The sequence below is a fragment of the Globicephala melas genome, chromosome 3, assembly GCF_963455315.2.
Source record: "Globicephala melas chromosome 3, mGloMel1.2, whole genome shotgun sequence".
NCBI classification, from domain to species: domain Eukaryota; kingdom Metazoa; phylum Chordata; class Mammalia; order Artiodactyla; family Delphinidae; genus Globicephala; species Globicephala melas.
In genome coordinates, this window is record NC_083316.1 from 39,584,414 (window position 1) to 39,603,648 (window position 19,235).

Below are 19,235 nucleotides of genomic sequence, written 5' to 3' on the forward strand. Positions count from 1 at the left end.
AGGGTGTGTGTGTCTTAGGGAACTCGAGGAAACACACTGTTTGTTTGTTTTTTGCGGTACGTGGGCCTCTCACTGCTATGGCCCCTCCCGTTGCGGGGCATAGGCTCCGGACGCGCAGGCTCAGCAGCCATGGCTCACAGGCCCTCCCGGGGCATGTGGGATCTTCCCGGACCGGGGCACAAACCCATGTCCCCTGCATCGGCAGGCAGACGCTCAACCACTGCTCCACCAGGGAAGCCCCCGAGGAAGTACACTTTTTAAAGAAATGAAAAGAGAAGGAAAAAAGGCCATTTCAAATAATATTAATTAAATTTTGCTAACCAGCTTTTGAATAACTTGAATTTTCCATTTTTACAATATGTTAGATAAGAAAGAAGCCAAAATTACCCACATGTATAATTCAGTCCAGGCTGAATAAGAAATATATTCAGTCCAGGCTCAATGCTGACATCTTTTAATTCTCTAATCATGATTTTGGAACATTAGTCCATGCCTTTATAAATCAAGCATTGAACCAAAAGGCAGGTCACAAGGACTCTGTCTAAAGACTCTCAAATATACACTTTAATTGCTCAGCTGTCTTTTCCTTTAAAGTTGTAATTCCCCAATTTTGGATATCACAGTAAATTTGACACAAAAGATACCATCTTAACATAGTACTACTTAACAAAGATGACTGTCATTTCTGTCACATGAAAACCCTGTCAGGAACCACACTTCACCTTTTCTGTTGCCATAGATACCACGTTTCCTCTTGTGACCAAAAGTGAAAAATGCGGCTCAGTATCATGATTCAAATATAAAGAATTGCAAAATTTTAAAAGATGCCACTAACTTTCATAAAATTGGCAAATATGAAAAAAATTCCAATATAGAAATTGGTGTGATAACACAAGGATTTTCACAAGGTACTTAGAAAAGTAGAAATTGGCTTAGCCTTTTGGGCAAGTAATTTGGAAAAATAGAGCTTTCATTTTTTTCATTGTGTTTTTCCAATAATAATAGTTATTGCCATATTTCTATCCTAAAGAGAGGGGTAACAAAGATATATGTAGAATAATATTCATTGCAGTGCTTTTGTGATAATAATAGTAATTTAATTATGATGATGATGAAATTGTTAAATAAATAATATATCCATTAATTGAATTATTATGTAAATATCAAATTATTTTTAAAGTTCTTTGTTTTCTTTTTTTAATAAATTTATTTATTTATTTTTGGCTGTGTTGGGTCTTTGTTGCTACGTGCTGGCTTTCTCTAGTTGCAGTGAGCAGGGGCTACTCTTCATTGAGGTGCGCAGGCTTCTCTTGTTTCAGAGCACAGCCTCTAGGCACGTGGACTTCAGTAGCTGTGGCTCGCAGGCTCTAGAGCACAGATTCAGTAGTTGTGACGTATGGGCTTAGGTGCTCTGCAGCATGTGGGATCTTCCCCGACCAGGGCTCGAACCCATGTCCCCTGCATTGGCAGGCGGATGCTTAACCACTGTGTCACCAGGGAAGTCCATTTTTAAAGCTCTTTAATGGCATTTAAAATGCTCGAAGTATATTAAATGGGACAAAGGGACAAAACAGATTACAAATTGTGTAATTGCATAATTTGAATTTTTATTTAAGTAAATACATTATACATTTGTGTGAGTGTATTCTAAAAATAAATCGAATTAGAATATTAACAGTGATAGAGCTGAGAGATGGTGGTGAAAATACATCTCAGCTTCTTCTCTAAACATATTTATGTTTACCTGATTTCCTAAAATGGATATTTGAAACAGTAATATGTACCACCTTAAGCATTTCATGTTGCAAATAATATAAACCTCAAACCACCCTGTGTGGTAGATTTTTTTTTCTCCATTTTTTTCATATGGGAAATTTGAGGCACGGACAATTAATTTGCCTGAGCCCGTAAAACAAAAATATAGCAGAATGGCACTTAGTTCCAAGACATATTTCACTCTGATGAATTTAGTCTAATCCACTAAATTACAGCAGTAATAATTTACTTAACACTTCACACATAAATGAATTAATAAATAAAGTACTTAGTACAGCAGAGTTAAGTAGGATATTCAACCTCAGTTTACTCTAAATCATTGGAATTTAATAATTCAAGCTCATGGACAATTCTTAGTTTTAATATTTGTATTGGATTTCTTTCTACGGGAAAATAACAAGTTTTATTGTTGTTATTGTTGATGTTTCTTAAATAGCCTTGGAGAACAAATAATATAGTAATAATGAAACCAAATCTAGTGACTAGCTGCTAACACATTTCTTTTATTGCCCAGACATGCTTTTCTACATCAATAATGACATGTTATGTAAAATAAATTTTTGGCCTTAGCTTATAACTGGTCTTCCTGTAATTAACATTAAGAACTCTCAGTCCTAACCATGTTTCCAACTGAAGGGAACACATTGTGGAGGGAGAAAAATTCCTATTAATTATTTTTAACAGCTTAGTTACACTTTACTTCCATGAGAGTCTAGTTAATAGTGTTTTCATTTTATATTGTTCTACATTTTAATATATATTTATTAATAGACTGAATCAGTGTGATCAAAAATTTAAGTTATTTGAAGTGTATATTATTAGCGTTTAAAAAATATCTGTAACTCTCTACATAAGAAGGACATTGTCTTTTTTATTCAAAACTATTTCTATGTTAGCTAAATTAATTATTATAAAAAATTGTCAATGAAGTCTCTGGTATTTCCAAAAATAAACTCATCTGCTTCAATCAAAGTTTCATATTCTTTAAAAATTATGTAATACCATAATTTAATATGTATAAATTGTCAGCAAAAATCTGATTTCAGAATTTGTTAATGACCAGGTGTTTATCTACTGCCAGTGCGGGAGCTGGCTCTAGTGCAGGGATACTCCTCAGACAAAAGTATGGAGGGCAGGCAGGATCCATTTCAGTTTCTTAATTAGTCCTTGCAGGGCACTCTCAGTTAACAGATGCTGAGTTTCCTTCTATATTTTATTTCTTCTATTTCACCTTTTATTTCTAAATTAATGATATTTCTCAAATATACAGAAGTTTGTCACATTAGACCGAAGAGAAAACGAAAACACAAACTCCAAAGTAAATCTGACGTGCTTTAGCACAAATTGCTCTGTAATTGATCTTATAATTTCTTTTATTATAATTCTAATGACTGACATTTTTATCTGAGTACATATAAATATATGTACATACATGTACAGTACACATTTTTTAGAAACAATAACAGCGGTAACAGTCAATATTTTCTTCCTTGCTTCTAGGGAGGAAAAATAAAGTATCAAGTACTCTGAGAAAATTATATTTTTCCCATGGAGCCAAAAATTAGTGATTCCAAGAGCATTTTATATTTGAAATATGGTACTGTGATTAAAAATCTGAACACAAAACCTCAACTCAGTTTGAAATAGCTTTTAGTTTTGCAATGTTATTAAAGACTTGTAAGTTCTAATGGTACTAGTATTGTATCAACAGAGTTAGTATTAGAATGAGTTACAACTGCTCTAAAATTCTGCTATAAGCTAGAAGAATCAAAATGGAATCTAAGTCTATTTCCTTTAAATACAAAATAATATACATACTATGAATGTGCTTAAACATGGTTGCTTGAGTCTGTATATGTGATATGCATATAATTTTATAAAGTGTACTCATAAGAATATAGCTTCCATTGATTTCATTTACAACTATCTTTTATACAACTAGAACAATAAAAATACATTTTATATGTAATTAAACTTCAACTTTTAAGATAATTTCATATCGATGAAAATGCTGTCATTTATTATTTAGTATTACTCATAACTTTACAATTTAAGATTAAAGATACTCCAATAGTCTTAATTTTAACACTGTCTTTGCTATAGTAATCAACTAAAACAAAGAAGCCATTATCTAGGATACCAGGTTTTCTACAAAAAAAAAAAAAAAATGGTTGTGGTTAACATGCCCCTATGCTATAGCATTTGAAAAAACAAAGGGCAACATATGTAAATATAAAAGAAAAAATAATTTGCCCCAAAGCACATATAGCAAGAATTGTAAAGGAATATCAAGTGAAATTTAAATAAAGATCAGTTCCACAGTAAGTCTTAATATTATTTTTCTTAAGAACGCTACAGCACCATAGATCTTTAAGTGATGTTACCATATATCACCATCCCAGCTCCCAGAATAATCACAAGATTCATGTTTCCTTTGCTACCAGCATGTACTTGTCTCCCTTCCAATATTTGAATTGATCTTTATTTATCCAGTATAAATTACTGTATAGTTGGTAGAAATGTTTTAATGAAAAATAACAAAATCCAAGAATGAAAAAAACTAGCTGGTTATGTAACATGTTATTTAATCTTTCTAAATAAAGCCTCATTTTAAAAATAAATAAAGACAGAGTAGTTAATTATATGCATTCTCTTGAGTTAGTTCTTTATGATTTGACAACTTGCACGGCAGCTGTTCCTGTAAATATTACAATAAATTTCTAAATCTCCAGAGAACTGGTAAATACAGGCAGATGCACTTAACTGCTGGTGGGCAACAAAAGTCAGACTGCAGGAAACTGTGGCACTAATGTAGCTCTTGATTAATCTCTAATTACAGTTTTGTCATCTTAGCAGGGAGACAAAACTATATCACTTCCTAAATAGGCAAGCAGCATTTTGGCACCTAGCAACCGGCAGTTCGTTCCTATTAGCCTCAGTGGACTTGATGCTGTTACATGGGAGGTGGCTATGGATCACTGCTCTATTATTTATGGGGCAGCATTTCCAGAGGCCTTCACAACAGTAGATAAATTAGCAGCTTAATAGGCCAGCACTAATAAAAACATAGCACAAGCTGAAGCACCAAGTATGAAATTAAAATGTGGACTAGCCCATAATGTTTGCATCATACACAGAAACGTTCATTTATTTCTGTTAATTATTCAACAAATATAGCATGAATGTGAGCATATTAATGAAAAACATGTAGACATTTTTTAAATCATTTCATAAAGTAATTATATTAAATCTTTCAGAGAGACCTTTTTCAAAAAAAAATGATTTTCCTCTTTCTAATGGGATTCTCTTGGGTTCGTTCTTAAGCCCAGGGATGAGAGGTAGCAAGCATTAATTAGAACTAGTGCAGATACAGGAGAGCCCTAAGTATCTGTGTAAAAGTGCCTTATTAAGCTCAAAGTGGGCAAATGAGGCTAATGTTCATCATGCTTCCATTTCTCTTTCACTTTGGGTGTGATGAAAAAGTCTAAGGAATGACCTCACACCTCTGTCTGTGTCAGTAATTTGAAGGGAGATATAAAATTCTTAAGTTTTTTTTTTCAGAAGACAACCCACAGAAAGTTTCCTTAATTAAAATTGATGGAACATCATACTTAGTCTTAATAGTAGAGATTATACTATGATTCTGCTTGGGAAATCCAAAATGTAATATCCAAAATGATGGCAACTTTTCGTTTCCTTCAATTTTACTAAAAATTACTTTTGAACAAAATGGCATGATACAACGTAATATATATTTTTAAAAATCCACTTGCAGTTTTCAATTATAATAATTCCTATCATGAGAATTTTATCCAAAATGAAAATATACTATATTCACATCATTGTGTGACTTTAAAAAATTAAATTTTTCTGATGACACAAGTGGCAAAGTATTTTAAAAAAAACTAACATGGTAGCAATATATTATAAACATAATCAAATTGCTTTCAATTCAATAGCCCAGAATAATCTGCAGTAACAGTTGAGAAGCCACCTTATTGAAATGAGACCACTCACTCTAGAAATTGTTTCCATGTATAATTCTGTTTAAAAGAATTGTTCCTTAAAGGTAACTCAAATCTATATCATCACAAATTCTGAATATAAATTTTCAGTATCATTATGTCAATTTACCCAAAGAGGACTGGAAGATGACAAAGTTTAAAAAGAAAGCCGTAGTTAGATTCTAGTATGTAGAGTTTAGGTGCCTTTGAGACATCCAAGTGAAGATGTAGTAGTCAGGTGGATAGTGGTATGGAATTCAGAGAACTCAGAGCTAGAAACAGAAATTTCAGAATCATTGTCCTAGAGACAGTAATTGAAGCCATTGGCATGGATAAGATATTCTAAAGAGAGAGCAAAACATGAAAGAAGAGTGAAAATGAGGAAAAAACTTTGAGGAGTTTCAACATTTAAGAATAAAGTAGAAAAAGTTGAAGTGGAAAGACGACTGGCAAGTATTGGCCAAAGAGTACGAGGAAAAAATGCCATTGCCAATGCCAAGGGAAAGGAGTTTTGAAAAATGGAAAAGACATCTTAAATGCCATCAAAAGACCAAGTATTATTAGAATTGACAAAACACAGTAGGAAGATTAGCACAATGATTTCAAGAGAGTGATGAGGATGGATAGAAGACAAATCTGAGTTGAGTAAATAAATAAGAAATATGGAAGGTGAGTGGGAACAACTACTCCCTTCTTTATTAAATGTTGTAATTACAGAGGAGAAATCTGATGGTAGCTGGAGGGCTTCATTTTGTTGCTGATATTATTGTCTTAGAAGGTAAGGGAGTTGAGAAGGTTCTAGTAGACAAAAAGATAAGAGTGATATAAGTAAATGAAGAGTAGCCAGATATGGGCACTGTAATTATTATTACAGGGCCTTCTTTCTTGTCCTAAAGAGTTTCATGCTATGTTTGATGGTAGTATTTGGGGGCAGTGAGAGTGTGAAGAGGCAGTAAATTTGTTCTTCATATTTAAACATCTCTGAAGGATTTCTCTGATGCTCATGGCACTTGGGTCACACTATAACTGTGATGACCAGTAAAAATTATGTAGTAATTCTCAAGTCAATCAAGCTTTGCCTCTGTTTCCACTGAAGCCCCCTCAATATGGTTAAAAGGTAATCACTGCTCTATTCCTACATTTTGCTTATTATGCTATTTTTCTCTGGACCTAACACAGCCTCAGTTATCAGGCAGAAAACCAAGTTCTTCACTGAAGAAGCAAGTGTTCTCAGAAAAATATAGCATACAGAATGCAAAGAAGGTAATTTTGCCTTTTTCTATTCCCTCCTGATTCATAGACTTGGACTTTCACTGTGAGGGTATACCATCTCTTTTTCTCTAATTTCCATTTAAAAGTTTTCATATCTACCCCCTTACCTGTCCAAGAGAAATCTATTTTGTGTTTCTCCCTTCTCTACCATTCCGGGATTCAACCTTAGTCTCTTTTTGTGCCTTTGCCAAGTAAAGTATTTCAACATAGTCCAGATGACCATGAGGACTTCTCTTAGTTCTTGTGATTGTAAATAGGAAGCACCGTGTCCTGTAGGCACAGGGGTGTGAGAGTAAAAGTAGAGGCCCCCATTCTGGCTTACTTTATTTTTTTAATCAGGGACTAAGGTTTCACTTGTTTAACTAAAAATAAAACCCATTTTAACCAAGAAAATATGAATGTTATTTCAGTGGTAATACAGTCTAATCTCACTTGAGTTCTTTCTTTGAACATGATTTTGACCTTGACCTTTGTGGAATAATTACATGAGCATTATTGCAAATGAATATTTGTATTTTTCTTTGGTAGTATAGTATAGATCTCACCATACTATTGCAAACAGCTCTTTCTTAGCCCTCTAAATCTCTCCTTACACAGAATGAGGGCAGGGTGGTTTCAAAACCACTATCCTTCTTAATCTTTGAGAAATTTAGAATGTATAGGATCCAGAGCAATGGTGGAAAAGTTGGCTATAGAGAGAAGATAAACACCTTCTCTCAAAGAAGGAAACAAGGAAAAAAGATGTGCAGGTGTCCAAAAATTGAAGAATATTTGAGTGAATTTTTATCTTATGCTTTCTATTTTCTTTGTGATGGAGAAAACATGCCCATTTGTTGAGAGTAATTGCAATGGACTGGCAAAATCAGAGTTTTGAAGAGCATTAAGAAGGTTTAAAACAGTTTTTGCAAGTGAGTGCCAGGACAGTGAGTCAACTAGAGAAACATAATAGAATTTCCATGCTGACTTAGGGGTATTTGGCATTTGTTATTCACATACTAACAGTGGTACCAATCTGTACTAATGCATAATTTTCCATGCAACAATCAGCTTCAAGGTTATAGAGAGAAAGTGAATATTTTTGTTCATCCAGGGTGGACGTTTTGCCAAATTGACAATATAAGATTAAGAAGCAATTGTTACTGAAATGATAGACAATGGAGCCTAAGATGGATGTGAATAAAAATAAAAAGAGGAGGGGACTAGATCCATAGAAAGAAGACAGTCCGCAAGAAGTCAAGAAAAAGTCCCAGTAGGAAAAGTTGAGCTCTCAAGCAGTAATAGCAGGAAAATCTTATCAGAGACTTTCATGTTTGTTTCAATGATCTGGAGTAGTAGAGTAATTTCTGGTGTAGACAGTGTTCAGCATGTGACACTGGTAGTGTGGATGAAGTAGAGTTAAACAAATCAAGAAACTTGGAAGTCAGGGAATTGGGTCTGTCATGTGGATACTGACATGTCCACAAGTGACAGAGAAAACCATGAATCATGTGCCAGAATTTACACTTTACGAAGAAGGAGCTAATGGTTTGGCTATAGAGCACTAGCTCTAGTGAATAGATATTCTTACTTTATCTTAAGCAGATGATTTGGGGAATACTTATCTGAAGAAGCTATCAAGAGCAAGGAGGACGATGACCTCTCCTCTAAGTCATTAGTCAAATAGAAGAATTAATACAGGGTAACTGAGAAAAGTTAAAAACACTGAAAAAAAAATTCTAACATGTTCCACAGAAAATACTATAAATAAAACTTTGGTGTTTCTTTCTTAAAATTCAGATTCTAGTGGTTTAGATACATCAATTTTTAAATAGATAATGGATATATTAAGTGAAAATAATTTTAAAAGTCATAGTTGTTTTTAGCATTTCTAGAAGATTTTCCTTTTATCCAAAGATGAAGAAAACCTTCACGAGGACTTCAGTAAGAGGTATAATCCTGAGATGCTGTATGTATGGGGTAGGAATGTCAGATAAAACCTTCCTTAGAGAGCACATGAAATGCACAGCTAACATTAAAGAAGAGACACGGTCAATTAGTTTTAATAGCATGAGTATTCGGGAAGATTTGTTTAATGATGACACCCTCATTTTACTGAATCAATACCAGGGGGTTTTTTACAATGAAATGTCTCTCTCTAGTGAGTAATTTCCAATAAATAAATCCATAAATCTATCAAGGCAGAAAATAAAGCCCCTTTGCTTGTCTGGGAATCTATAATGTATGCATGGCTAAAGATCAGTAAGAACTTTTGACACCCAAGTTCCAGGTCAGCAAATGGTCACTAGAGGTCTGGTAGTAAATTTGGGAAAGGCTATTCAAAATAATCCAATCATTACGGATTTGTTTACTGATCATGAAAAACCTATGCATAAATGGCGAAGGTATATACATTCAAAACATGGATTACATTTTTGGGGAAAATAGTCTGCTCAACTTAACATGTTGTTAAGTTTTATCCTTCTTAGATGTTGGTTAAGTGTGCATGTTCTGGAGTCCAGCTGTCTGTTTCACAATCCAGCCACTTACGAGTTGTGTGACCCTGAACATTTTACTTGACCTCTCTATGCCTCAGTTTCCTCAGCTGAAAAATGAGGTCATAATAGCACTTGTTGACATAGTAGTTTTGAAAATTAAATGAATTAGTCTGTGTCTAACACTTAAAGCTGAAAACAATACCAGGCACAGAGTAAGCACTCGATAGCTATAGCCTATATATATTTTACCTTTATATATTTTCTTACATATGTTCTTGTAATACTTTATAATGTGGATTTCAGTATTATTTAACTTTTTAAGTCATACAGAATTTTTTGTATAGTTTAATAATTTGGGGACTGGATTTTCAATAGGGCATGTGTTAGAACTTCTTAAATATTAGAGTTATGAAACAATAATATGTACCTTTGTAAAACAAACATGATCTTACAGACACTATGACACCTGGAAACCAGGTTATTTCTTTCTCAAAAATTGAACTGGATTATAAATTCACAATTCAAGGTCTACTTTTGTTATTCTATGAATAATTACCATCTTCAATATAAGTAGTTGTAGAAGCACTTCTTTTGAATCAGTGTAAAGTAAATGAAAGGTGAGATGTCTTATAGTGAGTTGGACTTTATTCTGTTGCAAAAAAACAAACTCATGTTTCCTCAAGTGAAGCAATGTATTTTAAGGATGCATAGAGAATTAAGGGAAAGAGGACAAGGCACACTGCCAGGCTCAATAGAATGATGGAACCAAAAGGTCCTTCTGAGAACAGTACAAACGAAGATGGTATGGATTATCTAGTCCTTCTTTGTACTTTATTTCATAATCTGACATGGCCATTGGGATTGGTCACATATATGTATTTCCTTGGCCTCCCCTCTGAATCAGATTCTTCATGAGTGACGCCCTGAAGCTGGTATTCAAAAACTTCTCCTAGTTCTGGTCATGCTGTTCAGTGGGCACTTGCCCATGACCCATTGTTGAGAAGCACTTCTCATCCACCATGAGCTTGTTGATTTAGCTCCTCTTTGTCTCTGACTCTAACCACCAACTGATCTTATTTTCCATGTCTCTCATTTAGTCTCTCAAAGGAGGATCAGATCACTTCTATCAAACACAATCTTTAATAAGTAATCTATTCATAAATTTATATATGTATGTGTATATATGTGTATATGTACATATGTGTGTGTATATGCTCACATAAAATTGTATGTGTACACACACACAAATACTCATACGTGCAATTGTACAAGAGCAAATACATTGTTCTAACTTATCCTTTTGGATCCAGTTCTTGAACTTTCATTTTCAGTACTTCTGCTCCTCTTTTTTTGTCCTTTTTGAACTTGCTCATCCTAATCAACATTTGCTATTCATTAGACACAATGGTTCTCTTTTGCATCTCTGTGAGAAGAACGGTCACACTGGGTAAAATTCTTGGAGAACTAGATTCGCTGCTTGGTCTACTTTGTTGTTGTTGTTGTCCTGGGTTTTTGACAAAATTACAACATTACAGAAAGAGTCAAATGGCTCCATGCAGTATTTTAAAAACCATTCCAACTGTGAGCTGAGTGAGCTGCAGGTTGGACAGACTCCCAAAGTCTGAGAGCTTCAGCATTTTCTTAGTGTCAGGATCTACTTCAATGATTTCCTGATCCAGGGCTGAGATCTCAGGAACAAAATTACCTTTCCTTTCTCTCTCCTCCTTCTGCAGCATGATGTAGATACTTCTCATGGGACCACTCTGAACCCCCTTCACCACATGCCTGCTGTCTTGTGGAAATTCTTGCTGAAATAATGGCAATCTCCTTGCACATGTGCTTATTCATGTGGAAATTGTTGCCCAGGCACATGTAGTACTTCTTTATAAAGGCCTAGGCCACCTTCTTCACAGTTTTGATGCAAATGCTGCCCATGTTGCTGGGTCCCTGGTGAAAGGGTCTTCTTTTGTTACTTCATTTCCTACTGCTTTATTAGAAGTTGCATTTATCTATAAGACGTACCAGCAGGTGACAAAATATGTCTTTATCAGAAAACAGAGAATGAGCCTATCCACTGGGATGACAATGTGGACGTAACAGATTTGATGTATACTGTTGCAATTTTCAGAGTAGCAAGATTAGGTACACATGAGAAGGAAAAACATTATTGAGAGATCAAGAGTTTAAAGGAGTACACTGGTAGAAATCTAAGTTAGTGTCAGCATTTAGTTCATTGTTCTCAGCACTGCAGAATTTGATCCTGATTAGGAGTTTTGTACCTTGACATAAGATAACTGTAACTCAGCAATGTGTCACAGATGGTGGGTCATTCTTCAACAGTATTATAAGAAGCCTGTACTACTTTGTCTTTTTACTACTCAACTAAGATTAGATCTTTGAAAATAAATTCATGGGTGTTTATTCACTACTTTTGCTCATCTGTGTACAGTGTGCCATGTAATGTAAATGCTGAGCTTACAGAGAAGCAGCAGAAATGGAAAGATCTTAATCATTATGCATAAAGCTTAAGAATCACTGTTATAAGGAAAACCATGGTAGTCCTATTTGTCAGTAAATCATGAGGGCAGTCAGTGGGGATTTATTTTCTTAAATCTTAAAAAGAGGCATTAAAAAAGAAATAGTTTATTTTCTCTTGTTTCCAGATGTTGTCATAACTGCATGTGAGACATGGAAGTGCAGCAACCACCTTGGTACCATACCGAGAGTCATAGATTAAAGAGTCATGCTTGGGATGGCAGAGAGGAAAAGGGAAAGACCATTGTTTCAATGACCCAATTACATTGTTAAGTCACTGAATTAGTCAAACCTGGAGCCACCCTCTTCCTAACTCATTATTTGAGGCAATAGACTATTTTAAACTGACTGTTCTGTTACTTGCAGCCAAATGCTTTGTAACTGATTTGCATAGATTAATACATTTGTTATTTTCAAGAAATCTATGTCATAAGGAAAGCAAGTCTTAATATCTTCATTTTAAAGATGAGTATTCTGAAGTTCAGAAAAGTCAAATGAGCCACTTAATTAGTTAGTGGCAAATCTACAATTAGAATTCCAATAATTAATCCTGGAACTTAACAGGAATTACTATATAATGTCACATGGCCTTTCAAAAAGAACACATGCAGAATCACCAAAGGCTAATGGTCAGACTTCTGTATATAGTGCCTTTCTGCAGAAAAATATTTCAAAGGGGTAGGACCATTCTACTCTAAGTAGATAGCTAGAAGTAAAGTTATAATAGAATGATTGCCTAAGTAGGAAACACTACTTATTGTACCTGCATTCTTTCAATTGTTTATTCAGTTACCCATTCAACATGCAGGTATTGAGTGTCTTATATGAGTCATGAAATATACCAGCAGCTTGTGCTGCAGAGAGAAAGTATAGATAAACTTGCTCGAAAGAATCTTAGAGTATATAAATCTCAACAATTGGCAAAACACTCTTAAGAGTTCCTTCACCTGCACAGTAAGAATTACTGTAGTAGGAAATTCTTCCCACCTTCCCCATCTGATACAGTAAATAAAAAACAATATTTGCCCAGGGATGGAAGTAAAGTAGCAGTGATTATGATACCTTCAAATACTTAAAGAATGAAGCAGTAGTGGCTCTTGTCTGATGTAGGTTGGGTTCTCTGGAACCAGGTTGAAATGGAGTTTGGTGTAAAATATTTATTAGATATCATCACCTAAGGAAAGAAGGAGGATAAAGCACTATGGGCAGAAGTCAAAATTCAATGCAGAGCTTATAAATTCTGGCCAATCCAGCTGGGAGTTCTGGACTTAGTATGTTTTTCTGAATGTCCCACATTGGTAAGTCACTGGCCTTTTATATCCTGCCCTGATCAATTGTTGAATGAGCATGACTTCAGCAAAGCAATTCTCTGAAACTAAACAGATTCTGAAGGAGCTCGGATACTCTCTTCTGACCACACTCCATACAAGTAGGCAGTAAGTTCTTCTTCAGAGGGGGATCTGGGTGGCACACCTCTGTGTTAATCTGTCCATAATAATTCCCATTTAATTCATCAGTAAGGAATCTGAAAAACCTATGTGAATTATGGTGGATAAGAGTAGGCAATTGAAAAGTCAACTAATAATCAGAAAGAATTGTGATATTTGACAGGCCTCTATAGAAGCCATAAAAACACACCTCTTCAGGGATCATAATTGACTAATGGCACTGGCTGTTCCACTTTTGGATCCACTGCCGTGCTTGCACTGAGTCCACACCTCCCACAAACTGCTCCCAGTCAATGACTGAGAACAGCAAGAGTACAAATGCAGTCCCATTCCTTCAAGATGCAAGATCCTTTCATTAATAACTGTGGCTTAAGGACTTCCCACCAGCCTAGCCAAAATCTTTCTGGAATAGTACTGTGGTCTGAAACTATTTTAACCTGGGGTAGGACAAATAATGTTCCCTCAAAGATGTCTGTATCCTACTCCCTGAACCTGTGAATATGTTACCAAATAATGGGGACACTAATTGTTCATGTGACTAGAACTGTCCATCATGAGTTGAACTCTATCAGACCTACCAAGTCATTCGTTAGGTAGGTCCAATAGCAATCCATTTTAAAGTGGAAGCAGTGCACCTGGAATCAACCTTGAGAAGGTTCATGCTGTACAAGTAAGTTTGCATGAAGAGGTGGCCTAGGACCCCTATAATCTGCCACAATTGAAATAATGCCTCTCCCTTGGTGTGTGTACATGTATATATATATATGGCTTCATTAAAGACTGCCAAGACCAACTAACAAAGAGAATATAGTTTGAACTTTGTTCTCAGATGGGTCAACTTGGCATGTGACGACAAGCTAAATATAAACGACTCATGAAACACAGACCCATTCAAAGGTGGTCCTCATTGGTAAGGGGAAATCCTTACAAAGGGCAGGGCTTCAGACAGTACATTTCATCACCTTTCTGGGAAGAGAGAAGTATCCCGAGATAAGTGTATACTTGGAATAATGTGTAGGGGCAAATGGCTTTAGTCGGTTGGGCAGAAACAAGAAGGAAGCAAGATTTTTTTTTTTAACATCTTTATTGGAGTATAATTGCTTTACAATGGTGTGTTAGTTTCTGCTTTATAACAAAGTGAATCAGTTATACATATACATATGTTCCCATATCTAGGAAGCAAAATTTAAAGATCCAGGACAAATGAAATCAGGAAAGAGGTATATAGATGGGCAAAAACAGAGAGGATCTTTGTAAAATAGCACATTACAGTAAGCACTCAATCCTTGCTGCTTGTGATGATTATTATTGTTGTGGTGACTGTTAATTTATTGTTCTACCACTTCATGATAGGTTTAATTAGGTCTTGTTCATTAATCTTGTTTAGTATTTTATTGGTCATTTTAGTTTGCAGAAATCTCTCTTTATCTTGATTTTCTTGTACTCTTTCTTTGAAAATCTCTTCATTTTCTCTACTCTTTCTCAAACCTCTATTGATCAGATTTTGGCCACCCAGAGTTTAAATTCTGTACTCTTTTTTTCTTTCAATTTTTGAATCTCATTGCTGTTTTGCTTTTGTTTAGGAGTTTCCCTCAATTGTACTTATACTTCTTCTATTTGGTGTTTGTTAGATTTTGGAAGCTAGTGTTCAGTGTCTAAGAGTTCTTTTTACTGGCTCCTTTATATTGGCATCCTATTCCAGAGTTTCAGAAATAATATTTTTTTCAACTCTATGTGAGGATTCTACTTAGAGTTTTGTTTTAAGTTCTATACTGTACTTCAAATCATTTCTTTTTTCTCCTAGGGTTATGTGTTTATTTCTCTTAATCTTTCTTGCCTATGTTGTATTGTAGGCTTCTCTCAAATCTTTGGTGACCCGTAGGTATTCGTTCATATTTAATAATAAACTTACCCCAAAATAAAGTTTTACAAAGCTCTGTGAACATAGGTGGGTTTGCTAATATATAGGCTTTACTTTAAGTGAGAGGCTATGATGGTTATCTGGGAGCCAACATCATATAGGGGTGCTCTAAATGCCAGAATGCAAAGGTCTTGACTCTAGGGGCCTGTCACCTATGCTAGCTGCCTAGCTCTCCTCCAGATGTCTCATTCACTTTGTTTAGGTAAGAATACTTGCATTTTGAGCCTAGGGGAGAGTCCTCAGCTGCTGCTGTTCTACTGGAAGGTACAAGCCAGTCTACTCTTCCATATATGGACTTGTAAAATATCTTCTATTTTTTCCACCCACATATTATATCTACCTTTTCGTAAACCTGATATTCCCTAGTGCTGGGCCTCTCTAGAGTTAAACCAAAAAGGTCAAATATATCCTCAGCTAGAATTCTCTGTTCTGCTTCATCAGTCAACAGAGTTAAATAAATATAGTTCTTGCTTTCAAGAAGCTCAGACTCTTGGGTTTTTGATAAACACATAAATAGATAATTATAATACAATGTGAAAAACAGTGATATATTTATATAGGTGTGATTTCATGATCATACAGACAGGGTGCCCAAACCCATTTGAGAGCCACAGTGCTGAGCTTTTGTGGTCAGGTAAGATGTCCTGGGAGTGAGCATCACCTTTCTCAAGGCCTCATGCCTCACCACTGATGGATTATGGGATCACAGACTTTGTTTCCTGGTTGGTAATTTTAGTGTCATCATATGAAAAGGGGTATAATTCTATATTCCTCATAGGGTATTTTGTAACGATTAAATGGCATGATACACATAAAGCCCACATAAAAATGCTTGGAACTAGAAAGATCTTGCATACAGAATGCCTTCAACAAATGGTAGGTACTAATTTTCTTCAATTCTATCATATACTTTTATCACATTCTATCTTCTCTAAGATGGGAATTCTTCTTATGATTTATGCCAGAGAAATGTGTCATCTGTCAGGCAATGGATTAGGTTATGATATAGTTGTCATTGCTTGTTTTTGTGTAAATTTAGAAATGCTTAGAAGGTACCTGCTTGTCATCTCAGTCGAGATATTTTTATTGGTAGTTCTAGAATTGATTGAACTTAAAAATAAATCTTAAATTCTTGTTCCAAATGTCTTCAAGAAAATAACTCTATGATGCAGAACTGATACAAAAGCCTTATCATATATACAGAAAAACTCTGCAATTAAATGTAGTAGAGGTTGCCAAATCTCTCTGGATAGCACCAACATTTTCAAATCTATGACAGGTTAGTGTGACAGATTAATTCACAATGGGCTATGGTTTAGGAGATAACATTTCTTCTGCCCAAAACTTCTAGCTGACTTTTAAGAAAAGTTGAGTTACTCCTAGAAATTCATATCTGAATTAAAGGAAAGAAATAAGTTTAATCTGTTTTTTTTTCAGTCTGCTTTAGAAGTGTATTGTTAATGTTGGAGATGCAAAACTATGAGCATGGATCAAAACATGCATGTTATCTTCCTCATAACATGTAAAACTGCCAACGTACATGATTAAATCAGAAAATCTTTAAACAATGAACTCGATTTTTCTTACTATGCTAAAGAGGAAAATAATGTGAAACTCTTTGTTAGTCAAGAGAGAGGAACAAAACTATAATTATTATTTTTTTTGGTAGAACGCTAAATGGATGTATCAGTTAGCAATTGCTATATAACAAACCACTCCAAAACTGCATGGCTTAAACCAGTAAATGTTTTTTTTATCATACAATTCTGCTGATTTTTAGGCAGTTCTGATAAGAATCAGACTCAGCTGATCTTGGCTGGGTTTGCTTATGATTCTGGGGTCAGCTGACAGGTAAGTTTTGACAAGCTTGTTCAGAATAACCTCAGCTGGGAAACTTGTCTGTATTGCATGTGTTCTCCCACCCTTCAGGAGGTTAGCCTGAATTTATTCTCATTCTGGAGAAGGGTGCAGAGAGGAAGAGAAAGAGTGAGTGGAAGAATATAATGCCTCTTGAAAGCTAAGCTCAGAACTAGCATATCATCACTTCTGACACAAGTTTGCCAACACAATTCACACAACCAGACCAGATATAAAAGAGTAAATGATAAATTTCACATCTTGAGGTCAGGAGCTACAAAATAACATTTCAAAAGGTACAGATACTTGGAGGAATAAAAGAATTTGTAGATCCACATATTTCAACCCCAATCAACCAAAATGGGGATTCAGCATCAAGCAAATACTTGCTTCAATATAATTTTTGTGCTTCAAATATTTCTGCTGCCAAGTAACTTCATGTTTGTGAAGTCATGTGATTTTTTTAATTTTAATTTTTTAATTGAAGTATAGTTGATTTGCAATGTTGTGTTAGTTTCTGCAGTGATTCAGTTTTATACATGCATATTTATGTGTATATATATATTCTTTTTCAGAGTCTTTTCCATTATAGTTTATTACAAGATATTGAATATAGTTTCCTGTGCTATAGAGTATGGCATTGCTGTTGATCAATTTTATGTATAGTAGTTTGTACCTGTTAATCCCAAACTCATAATTTGTGATTTAAAAAAAATTTTTAACCTTAGGTTTCTTATTTGTAAAACGAGGAGGTTAGATAGATCCTACTTTATGTTTTCAAACAAAATTCTTCTCACCCAAAGAGATTTTACCATACTTCCTTGGGAGATGAGATGGGAGTGGGGCATGCTTTTCCCTCAAAATCACTGATTTAGACATCCCTAAAGAATATTTCCATTCTAAATCTTTATCTCCAAAGACTACTCTTGAGTTCTTCACTCTATTTTCTACACCTATATACTCTTTCATTAAACAGTTCATCCATTTATAGATACAATGATTACATATTAAACCAGAATTTTTCTTGAATTCTATTTCCTTCTCTCTAATGACTAAATTATTTTAATGCAAATTTCTTGACATTTTCCAAATCCAATTTATGGTATGTATCTCTGCTCTCTACCAAGAAAGATGAAAAGAAATTGACTTTACCTCCTGCCGAAAACAGCCAATAAATAAACAAAATAAATGGAAAACAATTTTTTTTAAGACACTGAATATCTGTCAATGAATGTCATTGATCCCTGACCTGGGAATGTGACAGGTACTATCACTACTGATTCTACTAATATTGAAAATAATGAACTTTATGCCAATAAATTAGACAACTTAGATGAAATGAAAAAAATCCTTCAAAGACACAAACTACCAAAGTTCACTCAAGAAGAAATGGATAGCTTCAATGGCTTAATATAGCACTATTTCACTTGATCATTTTTTATTTCCTCATCTATGTTTATGATACCATCATTTTACTGGTCTGCATCTTTGAAATCTCAGAATTATTATTTAATATTTATACTTATTTTTCTTCAAAATTAATTAATAACTCTTGGTAAACTTCTTTCATAATATTTCTCTCATTTTAATCTTTTGTTTTTCCATTTCCTTTGCCATAGTCCTCTTGTTGTATAGTTTTGCTTCTGTAAGACTCTCTTTCTATCTTCTTTTTTCAAATAGACCTGGCATGTAGCATAATGCATAACTAGCATTTAGTTAGCAGCCAGAGGATATTTGTTGAATGAATAATATGGTGGTTAAGTTCATGAGTTCTGAAAATTAGGCTTCCAGAATTTTATATCTGGCTTTTAAAATCTATCTTTTGGAAATTTTACCTTTCTCACTTAAAAAAAATAATAACTCTATATTCCTCATAAAGTTGTTATGACTATTATATGAATTGGTACAGATTGATCACTTAGGGTAATAACTGGTATATAGTAAATTC

General features: G+C 34.5%; 1 long non-coding RNA gene and 1 pseudogene across 2 annotated transcripts in view; both read right to left on the reverse strand.

The window, feature by feature from the left end:
* Positions 1-19,235, reverse strand: part of LOC115866469 (uncharacterized) — a 1,106,684-nt gene that overhangs the window by 668,544 nt on the left and 418,905 nt on the right. The window lies entirely within an intron of this gene.
* LOC115866424 (small ribosomal subunit protein eS17-like) lies at positions 11,068-11,461 on the reverse strand (annotated as a pseudogene).